Below are 21,913 nucleotides of genomic sequence, written 5' to 3'. Positions count from 1 at the left end.
GGTATGTCTATTGCAGTTACTTCCCTTGGTTGTTAACACAATCCAATACTAAGCTGAAGAATGTGGCATTTCACAGCATCAACTGATATTGTTCAATTCTTTTCGACAAGTTATTTCATTATGTTTCGCATATACGTATACTGTTTTGTACTGTTTGGGCAATCGGTCACTTGCCTTAAATAAAGGACCAATTAATTGTTTTAATGAAAATTCAATACTGCTCCAGGCAGCTGGAGTTTTACTTCTTTATATTGATATTAGTAACCACTGGAAGAAACTATTTTCAAATGCAAATACTTTTTGAGATATAGTTTTACATGTAATTCAGTTTGTCATTATCTCAAGTTGATTAGTTAATCATAAAGTCAAACTGGGTACTGTATAGTTGTATGTTTTGTAGATATTGTAGGTATCTTATTAGTTAGAGTCATGAAATGTCAGGAGACATTTTTTTCTCTTGGCAGAGGAGAATGTCACAGTTTGATATTTTCTATATGTCCGTTTTTACCTATATTGAATTTGCGCCGTTCCATAGTTAAATTGCACGCGAACGTATAATTGTCATCGCGCATGCGCCGACTTGGTCTTTATCAGGGTGATTTGTCATAGTGTCGTCTGCTGTTGTTGGGTGAATCGGAATACTTCGGTTTTATACATTTAACAATGTATATCTACGAGGTCGGCCGAGGCTATCCAACTGCTGCACGTGCTTTCGTGTGAGCACTGTTTACCGTATCCGTCCAATTGTTCTTTATTTTTTATGTTTGAATGAAAGAAAGATTGAGAGAAAGGTTCCTATTGGGTTGTTCATTCACCCTTTTTTTCCTTCCCCGCCAAATTCCTTCGTCCCTCACAACCCTTCAGAACTTTCACAAGTTAAGAGGTTTAGAAATCTGTAACTCTTTTTATTAACTATAAAGGAGATTTGTTATTATTAAATAATCGGACACTGAGGCCCGTTTTACACAGATAAATATAAGTAAGAACCTACGCCAGGACTTAGTTGACATATAAAAACAAACCTGTGACAACTGTAAAATACCGAAAACAAAAATGGCTTCCATTTTGAAATTTACAAAATGTGTAGAAACCCACGTGAAGTTGTGTAGATCTTTTAACCATGTTTATTTTCGTAAAGTTTAAGTTGCTTCCACGACGAGTTAAAATTCTGGAAACATTTCTTCATCGCCATCCATCTTTTCCATTTTAACGCAAGCAGGAAATTCTTTGTGAATAGACATTCTTTGATCGACTGACAAAGGAACGACTTATTAATCAAAGAAATTACCCTTTTAAATCAACATCGATTCCCTTTGAACAGTTAAAGAACAATTCACTGATACTTTTCTTAAATTTAATCCATCAATTGTTCAACAAAACATCGCGTTATTCGAGTACATTCGACATTTTAACGAATTCGAAAATGCAATCTCACCATTTTCATTTCAGTTTTATATCCCAACACTGTTATTCACATTCATAATCCATCGTAAACGCACACACTAATCGTTCGATGCTTAAAAATATTAAACTGTTAAGTAAAAACCATCCAAGTCCGAATTGTTGTTGTCCTTAAATCAAAGCGTCTAGCTTGTTTCGTCATTTAAATTACGTCACATGAGATACTTCATAAATTGCGTAATCAATTCAATGAAAATAGAGAATACTATTATTTAATTTATCCCACGAGTGAAGAAAGGTTTACATGGCGAGGCTTGCCGAGCCTTGTAAGCCTTTCTGACACGAGTGGGATAAATTTAAGTACACAATCACACTAACATAGTATTCTATTTATCCTACAATATTGTTTTATTTAATTTATTCCTAAAATAAGAGCAAAAACACATTAAATTAACTGAATCTTACATTGCGTAGTAATATTTATTGTGATCTTTCCTGTTTGAGGAAATCGAAATAGTCCTTGAGAATTCCACGCAAAAGAAAAGCAACGAGACAAAATATCGCTATACGCCTCGATTAAAATTTAATCAGCATTCCAAATGTAACACACTCAAGTAGAACAGGCGGTTGTGTTCAAACTACAGTTCTTGTTTCACCACTGTAAAAAACCAAAAAACAAACATGGCTCCCGACATTTTGAAATTTACAAAATGTGTAGACACATACCGTGGCTACGTGAAGCATGATTCAGCATTTATTCCCGCCGATATTGTTAATTTTAGTCTTTAAACAACTCTTCTTTTTACACACTTTATACTTACTTACATAAAATTATTGTTCTACTCACCGAAGTTGTGTAATAACCACGTTCATGTTTATTTTCGTAATTTTTAATTTGCTTCCATGACGAGTTAAAATTCTAGACAAATTTCTTCATCGCCATCCATCTTTTCCATTTTAAAGCACTGGATGTAAGCAGGCAATTCTTTGTGGATAGACATTCTTTGATCGACTGACAAATGAACGACTAAACCATCAAAGAAATTACCATTTTAATTCAACATCGATTTCCTTCGAAAAGTTAAAGAACAATTCACTGACACTTTTCTTAAATTTAATCCATCAATTGTTCAACAAAACATCGCGTTATTCGAGTACATTCGACATTTTAACTAAATCAAAAATGCTGTCTCACCAGTTTCATTCCAGTTTTATATCCAAACACTGTGTTTTTCACATTCATAATATTATAGTAATCCATCGTAAACAAACACACACTCGTAAACTCGTTAAACGGCTGCGTACCCAATGACCTAAATGACGCAATCAGGGGTGAAAGGCCAAAATAACTAGTCCCTACGTAATGTTCTAAAAATAAGTGTGGATGAAACCTGATCTAAAAAAACTGTGGAGAAAACCTTATCTTTTCTTTATGAGTCGTATTTGTTCTATAAAATCATATAGCTGTAGGATAAATATAAGTACAGAAAGCTGGTTCTTCCTAAATTTTAGTGAAGGACCAAAATAGTATGATTGTATGTTTCAAAACCTGTGCCCATCTATAATGTAGTATAAAAGTTAGATATATATTATAGACGTTAAATACCCGGCTGAGCCGGGCCGGGCAGTGATAATCTGCCCCAGGTCGCTAAAGCCATCGGGCCGTTATGCTTCCTGCGGGTCGATTATCACTGCTCGGTCCGGCTCAGCCGTGTATTATCCTCTTAATAATCAATCGCGAACGCACACACTCGTTAACTCGTGCAACGAATGCGTACCCAATGACCTGAATGACGCAATCAGAGGTTAAAGGCCGAAAAAGTAGTCCATATGTTCATAAAATATCTGTGGAATTAACCTTATCTAAAAATAGCCGTGGAGAAAACCTTATCTTTTCTGCATGAGTCCTATTTTGTTCTATAAAATCATTAAGCTGTAGGATAAACTTATATCCAGCATGCCTTAATAACTCTACGTTTTTGGACTTTTACAAATTATATCCAGTCCAAAAATTTAGAGACAACACATATTTAGGAAAAATACAGGTGCCCGAAGATTTAAAGACAAAAAAAATAAGATTTTCGAGAATTTCACATACGTGAATGCAACGTGTGTAGCGTCAATTCTTTCATTAAATTTAAGCACGCGCATGTAAAATGCCACGTAAAATAGTATAACTTACTTTTATGGATGTTTCACATTAAGCTTTTGGGTGAAACCATTGTCTATTACCGGAACAAATGTACATAGCTATTTATCCAATAACACATATATGATGGTCTATGGCCCAAAAGCATTAGCCTGCCAGGTTTTATTACATTAATCCACTTGTATAAACGCATGCTAAAACTAAAAGTGTCACCAGAAAAGCGCAACAGAGAAGATTTTTGGTAACATAGCATTGTACAATAAATTGTCCAGAAATTTAGTAGCATTAATTATAGACGAAAACCCGTATGTGCGGTAATCATCATCATCATCATCATCATCATCATCATCATCATCATCATCATCATCATCATCATCATCATCATCATCATCATCATCATCATCATCATCATCATCATCATCATCATCATCATCATCATCATCACATACTCCTCCTCCTCCTCATCATCATTATCATCATTCATTATAATCCTCATATTGATCCTCATCCTCATCATCACCATCCTCATCATCAACAACATCCTTATCATCCTCCTCCTCCTCCTCCTCATGATCATCATGATCATCATGATCATGATCATCATCATCATCATCATCATCATCATCATCATCATCATCATCATCATCATCATCATCATCATCATCATCATCATCATCATCATCATCATCATCATCATCATCATCATCATCATCATCATCATCATCATCATCATCATCATCATCATCATCATCATCATCATCATCATCATCATCATCATTATCAGCATCATCATTATCATCACCATCATCAGCATCATCATCATCATAATCATCATCATCATCATCATCATCATCATCATCATCATCATCATCATCATCATCATCATCATCATCATCATCATCATCATCATCATCATCACCATTATCCTCCTCCTCCTCCTCCTCATCATCATCATCATTATCATCATCGTGGTCGTCTTCATGGAATCGGATATAGCAACATTAGCATTCAAAACTACCAAAAGACAATACCAAATGCCCCTATGCAAAGCCCAAGAACACAACAGCCAAGTGGTATCCTCATGTCGTCCGGTCCTCACTGTTGCTTTCGCAATACTGATAATTTCATTAATATTAACCGAAGTAATTTGATAACCGTAGTTATTTACATGGTTATGTTTCAGCCGTAATTTTTTCTTAGTATAAACGATGGTTACTGTGCGGTCACCTGACCATTGAGTTTCGTTAACTTACCACAGTAAAATTACCTACAATTCACAACTGAAAATGACACCATATGTCACCTGAGACACATTTAACATATATGGACCGTGATATGTGAAAAGGGGGTTTATTGCATAAAGGGTCGTCCCAGATTAGCCTGTGCAGTAGGCACAGGCTAATCAAGAACGACACTTTCCTCCGAAACTGATTTTTGCTAAGAAGAGACTTTCTTTAATATAAAGAAGTGAAACTCCAGCTGCTGGAGTAGTATTGAATTATTATTATAAACAATTAGTAGGTCCTTTATTTAAGGCAAGTGACCGATTGCCAAAACAGTACAAAACAGGACAATACAGCACAATACAAAACAGCATAAACACAAATAAGAATAAAGCTGGGGTCACCGCCTTGGAACGATCAATGCAAAGCATTGGGGGTTTAAACCGGTTTTTGAGCGCTCAACCTCACACTTGGCCCAGCAATATTCGTGTGTGTGTATTTGAGATTTATTTACAGGTCGTCCAGCGTCTTCTCGACTACAGATTTACCGACCTGCCCCTGTGACCCTTCAGGGGAGAAAATAAGGTCATATTATACATCATAGCACGATGGCCAATGAGACCTTAATGTGACTAGATGCTTTTTTTTTTTTTTAATGGATTATATAGTGGTTTGCCTTTTATCGAAATGGTTTTTGCAGTATTCCTATTATTTCTAGATTAGCATTATCCTTATTGGCATTAATGTTAATTCCTTATAGTTTGTGTGTGGTTTTTGTGCTCTCCGCCCCAAGAGGTGTTAGTGGGGGTTCGAGCGGGATACAGAGGGCGCCCCGATTCCAGAGGCGCCCCTGGTTCTTTTAAGTGCCCGGTGTACAGCACCGATACACTGCACCCCCGTTTAACGTCCCTCGCGGAGGACTAGTTAGTACATAAACATAGATTAGTACAGATATTACTCTACTGCCCTGTGTCTTGGTGTAAATTCACATGGGCTCTCTCTGTTGTGCTATTGGATATTGTCAGGTGTTTTAATGGTGTTGCAAGGGTCAGAATAGTTTTGAAAGGTATTTTAGTTTAATATAGTAGAAAAGGGGCTGCGTTTGTGTGGTTGGACCGAGATGACTGGTTGGTTGTTGGGGGTACAGGGAGGACAATATCTGGTTCTACACTTTCTTTCTTTGGGAGACAACCAGCAATATTCATAATACATGTACGTGTAAATAAAATTTAACCTCATAGCATTGTAACTAAAATTAAACAATAATAAAAGGGAATTAAAACGCATTCAATTTAATTACCATTTAATTACTCAATGGTATTGAAGACACCAAAGCAACAGAGTTACAACTTTTTGAGGAACGATGGAATGAATCATAAAAGCGGATCGCAACGAACAATTACCATAGGTACACTATACATTAATATCCAGGGTTTTCTCCAGGAGTTATTAAAAGAATGCCGGACCTAGACTGTGTGTGTTAGGTAGTATTAAACCCACCCAAGTTGTTAGGACATATAACGTTTGAAGATAATAATGTGTGCCCTGTGGATTATACTGTGATTATACTGTGTTCAAACTTAATATTTGACTTGTGTGCATAACAAATTATATAAACCCAAATCTTTCGCAGATCAAATGTATGAGTCTTTGCATATCTTTGCATAAATACTGATACTGATAGCGTAGGACAGATTTGAAGTTGCTGAAAAAAAGTGATTTATGTGGAAAGAGAGAGATGTTGATTTCCAGACTGATCTTATAGTTTTGAAATCATATCTTACTTTTCCGATTCTGGCTTTGATGTCTGCGTCAGAACTGCCTGTTGATGACACGACGCTGCCTAGGTAAGTGAAAAGTCCACATGCTGGAGTTCATTGTCTCCCATGATTATATACTCCCGTTGTTCTTTTGTTTACGGCCATGGTCTTAATCTTTTCCAGGTTAATACAGGTTCTGCTGTCCGATTATTTCTGTGGCTCAAATGACATTACAGCAATGGATTTTTCTGTGCTTGATGACAGAGTTTCTCGATTGCAGGCTAGAGTTTAATTATGGAAAAATGATCTGAAATTAATATTTTACAAATACACGCTGACATGCATCCTCCCTTAAAGCAATATAAAACACGGTATAGTAATTAGTTGCCACATGTCACATGTGAAATGAGGCATGTTAATATTATATCATTCTTAAAATAACATATAATGCAACTTCAGGGCTATTGAACATCTGTGTTTGAATAAAGGCATTCATTAAATATACTATCCCTCATAAAGTTGGATGTGGGATTATATATATGTATCTATGTACATGTTCACCATATGTTCCCTATTCATTTATGCACATTTTTAAGGCCTCTTGGCATGAAATTATACCAATTTTAATGCAGCACATGTATTGTCCTATACCGCGAAAACTGATAAATAAATAATATTTTGATGCTAGTATTACACACATGTTAATATATCAGCTTTGAAATCTAGCCATGGCTGCCATTGAAGCATGTAATCTAATTAGGGTGTACACAAACTTATTTTTAAAACACGAACGTCAGGCGTCACCTGTCTACACCACGCTCAGTTTTGCGATGGTAAGCGATCTTTTGCAATGATATACAGGTATATCCAAATTACAAATAGTTTGCAAAATCTGCGCAATTGCATTATATTGCATGAACACAATACGATGTTCAACACCAAATGTCAATCCATGACCCATGTGGTTCAAAAGAAGATTTATTAGTTATGTTCTGTTTGAGTCAACATATATTTGTATGTTCCCCCCCCCCCTTCGAGAAGAGGGGGTATATTCTTTTGCTGGATGTCGGTTGGTCGGTAGGTTGGTCGGATGGTCGATAGATCTGTCTGTCGGTACACCAGTTCGTTTTCGATTAATAACTCGTCAACGATTGACCGATTGGCTTGATGGTTCAAATATGCATTGGTCTTGGACAGTAGATGACCCCTATTGAAATTGGGATCACCAGGTCAAAGGTCAAGGTCACTGTCACAATAAGTGTGAAATAGTTTGCGATCAACAACTCGTCAACGAATCGATCGATGGACTTGATATTTTACATGTGCATAAGCCTTAGACAGTAGATAACCCTATTGAACATTGGGTCACTCGGTCAAAGGATAAGGTCACTGTCACATTAAGAGTGAAAATCGTTTCCGATCAATAACTCGTCAATGAAATGACCGATTGGCTTGATACTTCCCACGTGCACTTGCCTTGAACAGTAGATGACCCTATTGAACTTTGGGTCACTCGGTCAAAGGATAAGGACACTGTCACATCAAGTGTGAAAATCGTTCTCGATCAATAACTCGTCAAAGAATTGACCGATTGGCTTGATACTTCCCACGTGCATTTGCCCTGGACAGTAGATGACCCCAAGTTATAATACTATAATTTTCCCAACCCATTTATTTTAACGATGATTTAACAGAAGTGCATAATTCTGTGTCAGCTAAAAACTTATTTAAGTGGCTAAGTCACACTTATATGATAAGATTCACTCCTATGGTCAGTTTTAATGAAGAAAATCTTTTGTCAAGGCCCTGTTTGGGGGGAGGGGGCATTTGTTTCCGACGCAGAGCCCTTGAATATTGTGTGACCCTTGCGCATGGCAAATTTTGACCACATAGGCATGATTTGGTAGAATTGGTACAGGACATATAACTATGTAAATCTATATAAATGTTGTTACCCTTGTGGTTTCATAGATTTTATAAGCAATTAGCTAAATAAGTCTCCATACATATTTCGACCCCTGGGGATGACCAGTTTTAAGGCATGATTTGAACAAGATTGTTAGAGGTCTGTCATGCAATTCCAAAGGACAAATATCAAACCTTGCGGTTTAATAGATTTTTAAAACGTTTTCCAAAATACAAATAAAAGTGAGAACTAGGGCGGGCCCAATTTGGACCCCACAGGCTTTATTTGAAAAAACTTTGGAAAGGAAAACTACACAATATTACATACCGAATATCAAACCATTGACTCTTACGGTTTCAGATAAGAATATGTCTAAGTAATCTACTTAATACATGTAATCTACGGAAGACTAGGTCGTGGCCAGTTTGAACCCCAGGGATTGATTCGAAGAAACACAGAAAAAGACAACTTGATGATGCTACAAACCAAATATTCAGGCCCAATTCGTGTGGTTGTAGAGAAGATTTTTTAAGTTTTGATGTTTTAAAATTATTGTTTGCTCCAATGACCTTTATATGCAATGCACCAAAACGATTAAAAGGGTCATCCAAGGATCATTCAAATGTTGTCTAATTAAAATCTGACAAGGGGTTATAGAGGAGAGACCCATCAGCACTTTTATAGTTTAAGCAGGAGCAGGACATTGAAAGAATAATTGACAATGGAATTACTATAAACATAATTTTGAAATTGTGTTTTCCTAATGCAAAGTGAAATTTCTCTAACCTTACGTCTACATTTTTTATACAGGGCCTTTCGCATGATTTTGACTTGAGGGTGGTCGAGGGGGTAACCAGGGAGCTTTATTTTTTGAAAAAGGTACTTTTCAAGGCTAAGTTTAATGCTAAAACAACTTATTTTGTTATATAAAGTTATGGAATATAACAAGTAAATCAGCACCTTTCTAAAGTTTTAAGCTTTAAACATTGGGTGAAATTCACAGCAATGTTTAAGCTTTAGATTTCATAAATATATGTCGTTTATGAAGAAGGAACGCAAACTTTGAAAATCAAAACATTAAAAAATGTATCTTAAAGTCCGACTGACATATAACCATAAAAGTATTTTCTCTATGAGTTTCACAGTAAATTCATTATAAAATGTTAATCATATATTACACATTTTGACTTTCACCATCACCTACACAGATGAACAAACCATCACAATTGTCTACAATTTCGAAATTAGATTGGACTATTTTCTCTACAATAACCGTTTTCCGGAGGTTATTCACGCAACGCGTAATTTTAGCTAATTTTGGGTTTGTGAGTCTACCTTTATGATCTACCGATGAAGTGTGAATTTTTTTCCGGTCTATTGAGTTTTGGCGAACTTATGGCTTTTGACTTTAACACTATCTATAATAACCGTTCTCCGGGTGATTTTACGCAACTATTTAAGATATTGAGCTGTTTCGACCCCCCTTCCCCCGGTAGGGTGGCATAAAACAGTCGATCTGTCAGTTCGTCCGTCCGGTTATTCATTTTTCGGTCTTTTCAAAACGCTTTAAGATAGTGACCTAATATTTGGTGTGGGAGTCTATCTACAAGAATTTCGTTCTGGTTCATTTTTGCGAAGTTATGGGCCTTAGACTTAGATACAGAAACTGTACGGTTCAAATTCAAGACTATTGATCTTATAACCTCTCTACTTGCTTCTAACATTATTTGGGTGTTTTTTTTTAAAACAAATTATTAACGTCATCAATTTTCAGACCTACGACCTCCTGTATCAGTTGCTCCCATTTGCTGCTTCTCTTTCATTGGGCAATCAAAAGACGTGTTGTACATCAACCACCGATAGATGAATAATTCGGGATCACAGGGTTACTTTACTGATCTGTGTGTACAAGGCGATAAAAAAAGTGCATCTCCAGTGGAGAGTAAATCAGCTCCAATCAGCTTGTTCATCAGGGACACTAAAACACCTCTGCTCTTTTGAATTGAGGGAAAGTGCTCTGAGGGCCCTTTCATGGGTGAACATTTGCAGTAGGCCTATTATGACAAAAAACATTAACTCGACAGCCAGCTAGGGGGAGGCGGGCTGTTATGAATCAGTTATTTATTTGTGAATTTTTACCATAACCTAATTTTTATTACTATTATTATCATCCATGCCATTACACTTCTTTTGTTGTTTTGTTCATTTGGCTGTAAAGCAATTATATGCATAAGAGCTTTTTTATTGTTGATGTTATTTGGTATTGGATAAAAAATAACACGGACTTAATCCGTGTTTTTCAAAAAATCACAGGGTAATGCATATGATTTATGATTTAGGGAAAGTAAATCTACAATCATAGATCGAGGAAAAGCTTCAAGTTATTGTGGCAGAAATTGACACTCGATAGCCTTGTGGGGAATCCATGTACAGCTTTTTGACTTTGACTAGTAAATTAATTCTTATCGTGATACACGTTATTGTTTGCTAAAGTAGTACTTGTAATGAATGTTTTTAAATTTTAAGCAATTATTTTTTGTGAACTTTTTTGCATGTGGTATAAATATTCAAATTCATTTGCCTATACATTCAAACAAGTCCTTATCACTCATAGAACATTAAATGTATCGCATAAGTAAAGTAACCAATAATATCTATACAATCTGTTATCTGCTTGAAAAAGCAACTCTAAACTGCACGTGAACGTCTTAACAGTCAGCGGGAGCTGTAATTTAATGACCCTCTAATTTATTTCGCAGCGAGTAAAGTCGAGATGTAGATGGAATATAACTTCGATCTAAACGCTAAACACATTTCTTGCCGATATATCCGGGAAGTGAGCGGCATTTTAACAATTAATAAAAGTATTAAAGAGTACAAATATCTGCTAAAAAATGCTGTCTCGGCATGGACGTCACCATTTTGTTTGTCACGTGATAACTCCATCTGTTAATAGTTTTACAAATTTCATCCAAAGTAAAATAGCAGTAACGTTTAAATACTAATATTCTGGTTTGTGCTGCTTTATCCCCCGCCTTTGGAAAAGTGATGTTGTTTTGTCGTTGTCCCTCCGTATGTCCATACGTTCTTCTATTGCCTTTTGTTTGTCCAGAACATTTTTGTGTCTGGAGCCATATCTCGGAACTGCTTGGGCCGATTTTACTGCACCTAGTTATGCGTGTATATATGTATAAGAAGAAGATGCATGTCAAACGCTGTAGCAATCCTTTTTTCCAAATAACGGAATCATAGTCCTTTTTAACATTAAAAAACACATGTTTATTCCTGGAGCAACATGCGGGATCCTCTTTAGCAGTTTTAATTGAAACTTGGTATTAGTGTATATATGGATAAGAGGATAATGCACGTCACATTTCAACGCAAAAAAATTGTAAAAAACGGCGTAATGGATTTTTTCAAATTGAAAAGTCCCCTTTTATATAGGAGTTTTTTTTTCTGTCTTGATGTGTATCTCCAAAAACAGTTATACAACTTACCACAGTTGTTCTCGATCATCTGGGTAACATGAAATATACATTGTCATAGAGGCATGGTCAATGTCAAACATTGAAGTCAAATATCACAATTTCAATTCAATTTTCATAATAGATGCAAATATGCATCAAAGTGTACTGTTATTACAATTGTTCTCCCCTGCATGGCCGTTATTCCGTTGAGCCACCTCTTGTTTGAGATGCAATAATAAATAAGCCAATGCAACTTCCAAGGCGGCGTTTAGGACCGTATGTTTTTAAATTATATTACGAATACAAAATGGTGAGTTTGTTTCTTTTTTTATACATACATTGTATATCGTTTAATTTAAAAACCCGGACAGAGTTGTGCGATTACAACTATATTGGGCATATAATCACAACCTATTTGGAAACGTTAGGACATCTATAAGACAGACATAGAGTATTTAAAAGCAAATCGATGTTTTGCGCATGTGTGACGACGTTATTTCCATCCAATCAAATCCCTAACGACATCAGACGATTGCTTTCTACATACAACGGAGGCTGCATTCACAAACACATTGGCTTCTTGCCGATGAATAGATAATTTTGCATTTTGCAAAAAGATGAAACGGCAATGCAAATAAGATGTCACTTACAACAGGAGGAGGCGCAAATGCTCAATATATATGATTTTACAAGCGGATTACAATTATATAATCACATGACTTAACTTTTATAGACAAATGCTCCTTTTGATATCATTTTAGTTTTATTGTTTAACGTAAATGCATTAAATCAAATCTATACAGAATAAACACGCGTTCTGTAAAACAAAAATATGTATTTTTTTAAATAATTTAGGAACAACATAAGTTTAGAAGTCATAAACATGAATACATCAGATTGTTAACCCCACATATGTTATACTTCATATGTAACATTATTTTATTAGCCTCATTTTTTAAGTCCAATCGAATATTTAATTACAGAGATTGAAAGATTTCTGATTTCTCTGCAACACATGTTTCTTTATAATTATTTTGTTTTATTACTATTAAGTTTGCGATTTTAGTTTATACTGATAAAATAAATAGAAAAGACCGAAAACTCAACCAAAAGAGTTCGGAAAGCAATATTTACACGAATGTATAATGCTCTCTAATTGTTGGAAGAAATCAAGCAGTATAAGTTTTCCAGACTTTTTCTCTGCATTTTATTGTTATAAACGGAGTTAGCGAAAAATATATCCTTTATGAAAGCATTGAGGTCATATATGATTACCGGTTATGTGAACATTTATGCTCTAACACATGTTGTCGTGTTATAATATATTGTATCAGACGAGTTATGATGCAACGTGCTAGAAATCGGCCCTTCGGCGAACTTGTATTCAAAAGATATTTGTGGATATAACCCTTTTTCTGAAACGTGAACAAATTAATAAACCCTGAAATAGTTCCCATGTTGTCACAAAATGTGTTCATATACATGCGTATTCAATTACGCGTTAATTTAATTTTAACACAGTTGGCTCCGTACAAATATATGTCCTGGAAATCATAATGTGTAAAAACCCTTACATAAATATTCTTCAAAATTTAAATTGACGCCTCTTAATGTTTTAGCGCCTCCTCCTTTGCATTGGCTTCATCTCTTTTGGAATAATTCAAAATTATTCATATGATCGACAAGTTAATGTGTTTGTGAATGCAGCAATTTGCGTATATTGAAAACCATCGTGCAATGACGGTAGCTATGCAAATGGGTAGAAAAATGCTCGTCACAAAAGCAAAACACATCGATCTGCTTATAAACCTCCACCATTCCACAGCCTATAAAGTTAATTACTTTTCCAAATAGGTTGTTATCGCATGCTTCTTTACTTTTGTAGATTAATTAATATTCGCCTAATCGCAATGAACTGTCCGATTTCTTTTTAATAATACGAAATATGTTGAAAAAAACACCTATAAAACTTACTTTTCCTGTGTACTTCTCCGTGCATATTAAGCATATCCGGTCCTTAGCGCCAACTCGTAAGTTGCTTTGACTCGTTTTTTAATGCATCTCCAAAATGAGTGACACTCGTGATGTACGGTTGTGATCTCGCTGTATGTTAACGGTAAGACTCAGATATCTAGGGTCAAGTTCAATATCACACAATGCGGTCAAATATTACTTTTTTGTATAAAAACTGCCTTATTTCACTAGGATTTTACCATACATCAAGGGTTTCTCAAACGCCCTGCTGTAAGTGTTCATCGTTATCAGGAAGTGATAACATATGCAGACACTTGCCCATATAGCCAACTGGATTTTTGTGTTTTTACTTGTTGTTATCATCATCATCATCATCATCATCATCATCATCATCATCATCATCATCATCATCATCATCATCATCATCATCATCATCATCATCATCATCATCATCATCATCATCATCATCGTCATCATCATCATCATCATCATAATCATCATCATCATCATCACCATCATCACCATTATCCTCCTCCTCCTTCTTCTCATCATCATCATCATTGTGGTCGTCCTCATGGCTTCGGATATAGCAACATTAGCATTCAAAACTACCAAAAGACAATACCAAATGCCCCTATGCAAAGCCCAAGAACACAACAGCCAAGTGTTATCCTCATGTCGTCCGGTCCTCACTGTTGCTTTCACAATACTGATAATTTCATAAATATTAACCGAAGTTATTTGATAACCGTAGTTATTTACATGGTTATGTTTCCGCCGTAATTTTTTCTTAGTATAAACGATGGTTACTGTGCGGTCACCTAACCATTGAGTTTCGTTAACTTACCACAGTAAAATTACAACTCACAATTCACAACTGAAAATGACACCATATGTCACCTGAGACACATTTAACATATATGGACCGTGATATGTGAAAGCAGTTTATTGCATAAAGGGTCGTCCCAGATTAGGGATCAGGCTAATCAAGAACGACACTTTCCTCCGAAACTGATTTTTGCTAAGAAGAGACTTTCTTTAATATAAAGAAGTGAAACTCCAGCTACTGGAGTAGTATTGAATTATTATTATAAACAATTAGTAGGTCCTTTATTTAAGGCAAGTGACCGATTGCCAAAACAGTACAAAACAGGACAATACAGCACAATACAAAACAGCATTAACACAAAAAGGAATAAAGCTGGGGTCACCGCCTTGGAAAGGTCAATGCAAAGCATTGGGGGTTTAAACCGGTTTTGGAGCGCTCAACCTCACACTTGGCCCAGCAATATTCATAATACATGTACGTGTAAATAAAATTTAACCTCATAGCATTGTAACTAAAATTAAACAATAATAAAAGGGAATTAAAACGCATTCAATTTAATTACCATCTAATTACTCAATGGTATTGAAGACACTGAAGCAAAAGAGTTACAACTTTTTGAGGAACGATGGAATGAATCATAAAAGCGGATCGCAACGAACAATTACTATAGGCAATCTATACATTAATATCCAGGGTTTTCTCTAGGAGTTATTAAAAGGATGCCGGACCTAGACTGTATGTGTTTGGTAGTTTTAAACCCACCCAAGTTGTTAAGACATTTAACGTTTGAAGATAATAATGTGTGCCCTGTGGATTATACTGTGATTATACTGTGTTCAAACTTAATATTTGACTTGTGTGCATAACAAAATATATAAACCCAAATCTTTCGCAGATCAAATGTATCAGTCTTTGCATATCTTTGCATAAATACTGATACTGATAGCGTAGGACAGATTTGAAGTTGCTGAAAAAAAAGTGATTTATGTGGAAACAGAGAAATGTTGATTTCCAGACTGATCTTATAGTTTTGAATTCATATCTTACTTTTCCGATTCTGGCTTTGATGTCTGCGTCAGAACTGCCTGTTGGTGACACGACGCTGCCTAGGTAAGTGAAAAGTCCACATGCTGGAGTTCATTGTCTCCCATGATTATATACTCCCGTTGTATTTTTGTTTACGGCCATGGTCTTAATCTTTTCCAGGTCAATACAGGTTCTGCTGTCCGATTATTTCTGTGGCTCAAATGACTTTACAGCAATGGATTTTCCTGTTCTTGATGACAGAGTTTCTCGATTGCAGGCTTGAGTTTAATTATAGAAAAATGATCTGAAATTAATATTTTACAAATGCACGCTGACATGCATCATCCCTTAAAGCTATATAGAACACGGTATAGTAATTAGTTGCCTCATGTCACATGTAAAATAAGGCATGTTAATATTATATCATTCTTATAATAACATATAATGCAACTTCAGGGCTATTGAACATCTGTGTTTGAATAAAGGCATTCATTAAATATACTATCCCTCATAAAGTTGAATGTCGGATCATATATATGTATCTATGTACATGTTCACCATATGTTCCCTATTCATTTATGCACATTTTTAAGGCCTCTTGGCATGAAATTATACCAATTTTATGCAGCACATGTATTGTCCTACACCGCGAAAACTGATAAATAAATAATATTTTGATGCTAGTATTACAAACATGTTAATATATCAGCTTTGAAATCTAGTCATGGCTGCCATTGAAGCATGTAATCTAATTAGGGTGTACACAAACTTATTTTTAAAACACGAACGTCAGGCGTCACTGTCTACACCACGCTCAGTCTCGCGATGGTAAGCGATCTTTTGCAATGATATACAGGTATACCCAAATTACAAATATTTTGCAAAATCTGCGCAATTGCATAATATTGAATGAACACAATACGATATTCAACAACAAAGGTCAATCCATGACCCATGTGGTTCAAAAGAAGATTTTATTAATTATGTTCTGTCTGAGTCTACATATTTGTGTATACCCCCCCCCCCCTCCCTTCGAGAAGAGGGGGTATATTCTTTTGCTGGATGTCGGTTAGTCGGTAGGTTGATCGGATGGTCGATAGATCTGTCTGTCGGTACACCCATTCGTTTTCGATTAATAACTCGTCAACGAATTGACCGATTGGCTTGATGGTTCAAATATGCATTGGTCTTGGACAGTAGATGACCCCTATGGAAATTTGGATCACTAGGTCAAAGGTCAAGGTCACTGTCACAATAAGTGTGAAATAGTTTGCGATCAACAACTCGTCAACGAATCGATGGGTGGACTTGATATTTCACATGTGCATAAGCCTTAGACAGTAGATGACCCTATTGAACTTTGGGTCACTCGGTCAAAGGATACGGTCACTGTCACATTAAGAGTGAAATTCGTTTCCGATCAATAACTCGTTAATGAATTGACCGATTGGCTTGATACTTCCCACGTGCAATTGCCTTGAACAGTAGATGACCCTATTGAAATTTGGGTCACTCGGTCAAAGGATAAGGACACTGTCACATTAAGTGTGAAAATCGTTCTCGATCAATAACTCGTCAAAGAATTGACCGATTGGCTTGATACTTCCCACGTGCATTTGCCCTGGACAGTAGATTACCCCAAGTTATAATACTATAATTTTCCCAACCCATTTATTTTAACGATGATTTAACAGAAGTGCATAATTCTGTGTCATCTAAAAACTTATTTAAGTGGCTAAGTCACACTTATATGATAAGATTCACTCCTATTGTCAGTTTTAATGAAGAAAATCCTTTGTCAAGGCCCTGTTTGGGGGGGGGGGGCATTTGTTTCCGAGCAGAGCCCTTGAATATTGTGTGACCCTTGCGCATGGCCAATTTTGACCACATAGTCATGATTTGGTAGACTTGGTACAGGACATATAACTATGTAAATCTATATAAATGTTGTTACCCTTGTGGTTCCATAGATTTTATAAGCAATTAGTTAAATAAGTCTCCATACATATTTCGACCCCTGGGGATGACCAGTTTTAAGGCATGATTTGACCAAGATTGTAAGAGGTCTGTCATGCAATTACAAAGGACAAATATCAAACCTTGATTCGAAGAAACACAGAAAAAGACAACTTGATGATGCTACAAACCAAAAATTCAGGCCCAATTCGTGTGGTTGTAGAGAAGATTTTTTATGTTTTGATGTTTTAAAATTATTGTTAGATCCAATGACCTTTATATGCAATGCACCAAAACGATTAAAAGGGTCATTCAAGGATCATTCAAATGTTGTTTAATTAAAATCTGACAAGGGGTTATAGAGGAGAGACCCATCAGCACTTTTATAGTTTAAGCAGGAGCAGGACAGACGGATTGAAAGAATAATTGACAATGGAATTACTATAAACATAATTTTGAAAGTGTGTTTTCCTAATGCAAAGTGAAATTTCTCTAACCGTACGTCTACATTTTTAATACAGGTCCTTTCGCATAAATGTTGACTTGAGGGTGGTCGAGGGGGTAACCAGGGAGCTTTATTTTTTTGAATAAGGTACTTTTCAAGGCTAATTTTAATGCTTAAACAACTTATTTTGTTATATAAAGTTATGGAATATAACAAGTAAATCAACACCTTTCTAAAGTCAAAAGCTTTAAACATTGGGTGAAATCACAGCAATGTTTAAGTTTTAGATTTCATAAATATATGTCGTTTATGAAGAAGGAACGCAAACTTTGAAAATCAAAACATAAAAAAAAATGTTAAAGTCCGACTGACATATAACCATAATGGTATTTTCTCTTTGAGTTTCACAGTAAATTCCTTATAAAATGTTAATCATATATAACACATTTTGACTTTCACCATCACCAACACAGATGAACAAACCATCACAATTGTCTACAACTTCGAAATTAGATTGGACTATTTTCTCTACAATAACCGTTTTCCGGAGGTTATTTACCTAACGCGTAATTTTAGCTAATTTTTGGTATGTGAGTCTACCTTTATGATCTACCGATGAAGTGTGAAATTTGTTCCGCTCTATTGAGTTTTGGCGAAGTAATAGGCTTTTGACTTTAACACTATCTATAATAACCGTTCTCCGGGTGATTTTACGCAACTATTTAATACATTGAGCTGTTTCGACCCCCCTTCCCCCGGTAGGGTGGCATAAACAGTCGATCTGTCAGTCCGTCCGTCCGTCCGGTTATTCATTTTTCGGGTTTTTTCAAAACGCTTTAAGATAGTGACCTTATATTTGGTATGGGAGTCTATCTACAAGAATTTCGTTCTGGTTCATTTTTTGCGAAGTTATGGGCCTTAGACTTAGATACAGAAACTGTACGGTTCAAATTCAAGACTTTTGATCTTATAACCTCTCTACTTGCTTCCAACATTATTTGGGTGTTGTTTTTTTTAAACAAATTATTAACGTCATCAATTTTCAGACCTACGACCTCCTGTATCAGTTGCTCCCATTTGCTGCTTCTCTTTCATGGGCCAATCAAAAGACGTGTTGTACATCAACCACCGATAGATGAATCATTCGGGATCACAGAATTACTTTACTGATCTGTGTGTACAAGGCGTTAAAAACATTGCATCTCCTTTGGAGAGTAAATCAGCTCCAATCAGCTTGTTCATCAGGGACACTAAAACACCTCTGCTCTTTTGAATTGAGGAAAAGTGCTCTGAGGGCCCTTTCATGGGTAAACATTTGCAGTAGGCCTATAATAAAAAAAAACACATTAACTCGACAGCCAGCTAGGGGGAGGCGGCCTGTTATGAGTCAGTTATTTATTTGTTAATTTTTACCATAACCTAATTTTTATTACTATTATTATCATCCATGCCATTACACTTCTTTCGTATATTTGTTCATTTGGCTGTAAAGCAATTATATGCATTAGAGCTTTTACATTTTTTATTGTTGATGTTATTTGGTATTGAATAAAAAATAACACGGACTTTATCCGTGATTTTCAAAAAATCACAGGGTAATGCATGTGATTTATGATTTAGGGAAAGTAAATCTACAATCATAGATCGAGGAAAAGCTTTAGCAAAGTTATTGTGGCAGAAGTTGACACTCGATAGCCTTGTGGGTAATCCATGTACAGCTTTTTAACTTTGACTAGTAAATCGATTCTTATCGTGATACACGTTATTGTTTGCTAAAGTAGTACTTGTAATGAATGTTTTTAAATTTTAAGCAATTATTTTTTGTGAACTTTTTTGCATGTGGTATAAATGTTCAAAGTCATTTGCCTATACATTAAAACAAGTCCTTATCACTCATAGAACATTAAATGTATCGCATAAGTAAATTAACCAATAACATCTATGCAATCAGTTATCTGCTTGAAAAAGCAACTCTAAGCTGCACGTGAACATCTTAACAGTGAGCGGGAGCTGTAATTTTATGACCCTCTAATTTATTTCGCAGCGAGTAAAGTCGAGATGTAGATGGAATATAACTTCGATCTAAACGCTAAACACATTTCTTGCCGATATATCCGGGAAGTGAGCGGCATTTTAACAATTAATAAAAGTATTAAAGAGTACAAATATCTGCTAAAAAATGCTGTCTCGGCATGGACGTCACCATTTTGTTTGTCACGTGATAACTCCATCTGTTAATAGTTTTACAAATTTCATCCAAAGTAAAATAGCAGTAACGTTTAAATACTAATATTCTAGTTTGTGCTGCTTTAATCCCCGCCTTTGGCAAAGTGATGCTGTTTTGTCGTTGTCCCTCCGTCTGTCAATACGTTCTTCTATCGCCTTTCGTTTGTCCAGAACATTTTTGCATGCTTGGGCCGATTTTACTGCACTTAGTTATGTGTGTGTATATGTATAAGAAGAAGATGCATGTCAAACGCTGTAGCAATCCTTTTTTCCAAATAACGGAATCATAGTCCTTTTTAACATTAAAAAACACATGTTTGTTCCTGGAGCAACATGCGGGATCCTCTTTGGCAGTTTTAATTGAAACTTGGTATGAGTGTATATATGGATAAGAGGATGATGCACGTCACATTTCAACGCAAAACGGCGTAATGGATTTTTTCAAATTGAAAAGTCCCCTTTTATATAGGAGTTTTTTTCTGTCTTGATGTGTATCTCCAAAAACAGTTATACAGCTTATCACAGTTGTTCTCGATCATCTGTGTAACATGAAATATACATTGTCACAGAGGCATGGTCAATGTCAAACATTGAGGTCAAATATCACAATTTCAATTCAATTTTCATAATAGATGTAAATATGCATCAAAGTGTACTGTTATTACAATTGTTCTCCCCTGCATGGCCGTCATTCCGTTGAGCCACCTCTTGTTTGAGATGCAATAATAAATAAGCCAATGCAACTTCCAAGGCGGCGTTTAGGACCGTATGTTTTTAAATTATATTGAGAATACTACATGGTGAGTTTGTTTCCTTTTTTTATACATACATTGTATATCGGAGAGAGTTGTGCGATTACAACTATATTGGGCATACAATCACAACCCATTTGGAAACGTAAGGACATCTTTAAGACAAACATAGAGTATTTAAAAGCAAATCGATGTTGTGCGTATGTGTGACGACGTTATTTCCATCCAATCAAATCCCTAACGACATCAGACGATTGCTTTCTACATACAACGGAGGCTGCATTAACAAACACATTGGCTTCTTGCCGATGAATAGATAATTTTGCATTATGCAAAAAGATGTAAAGGCAATGCTAATAAGATGTCACTTACAACAGGAGGTGGCGCAAATGCTCGATATATATGATTTTACAAGCGGATTACAATTATATAATCACATGACTTAACTTTTATAGACAAATGTTCCTTTTGCTATCATTTTAGTTTTATTGTTAAACGTAAATGCCTTAAATCAAATCTATACAGAATATACACGCGTTCTGTAAAACAAAAATATGTAATTTTTTAAATAATTTAGGAACAACATAAGTTTTGAAGTCATAACGTGCATAAATCAGATTGTTTACCCCACATATGTTATACTTTATAGGTAACATTATTTTATTAGCCTCATTTTTTAAGTCCAATCGAATATTTAATTACAGAGATTGAAAGATTTCTGATTTCTTTGCAACACATGTTATTTATAATTATTTGGTTTTATTACAATTTTGTTTGCGCTTTTATTTTATATTGATGA

This window comes from Dreissena polymorpha, chromosome 16, assembly GCF_020536995.1.
Source record: "Dreissena polymorpha isolate Duluth1 chromosome 16, UMN_Dpol_1.0, whole genome shotgun sequence".
Lineage (NCBI taxonomy): Eukaryota > Metazoa > Mollusca > Bivalvia > Myida > Dreissenidae > Dreissena > Dreissena polymorpha.
Note: the sequence above shows the minus strand (reverse complement) of the source record.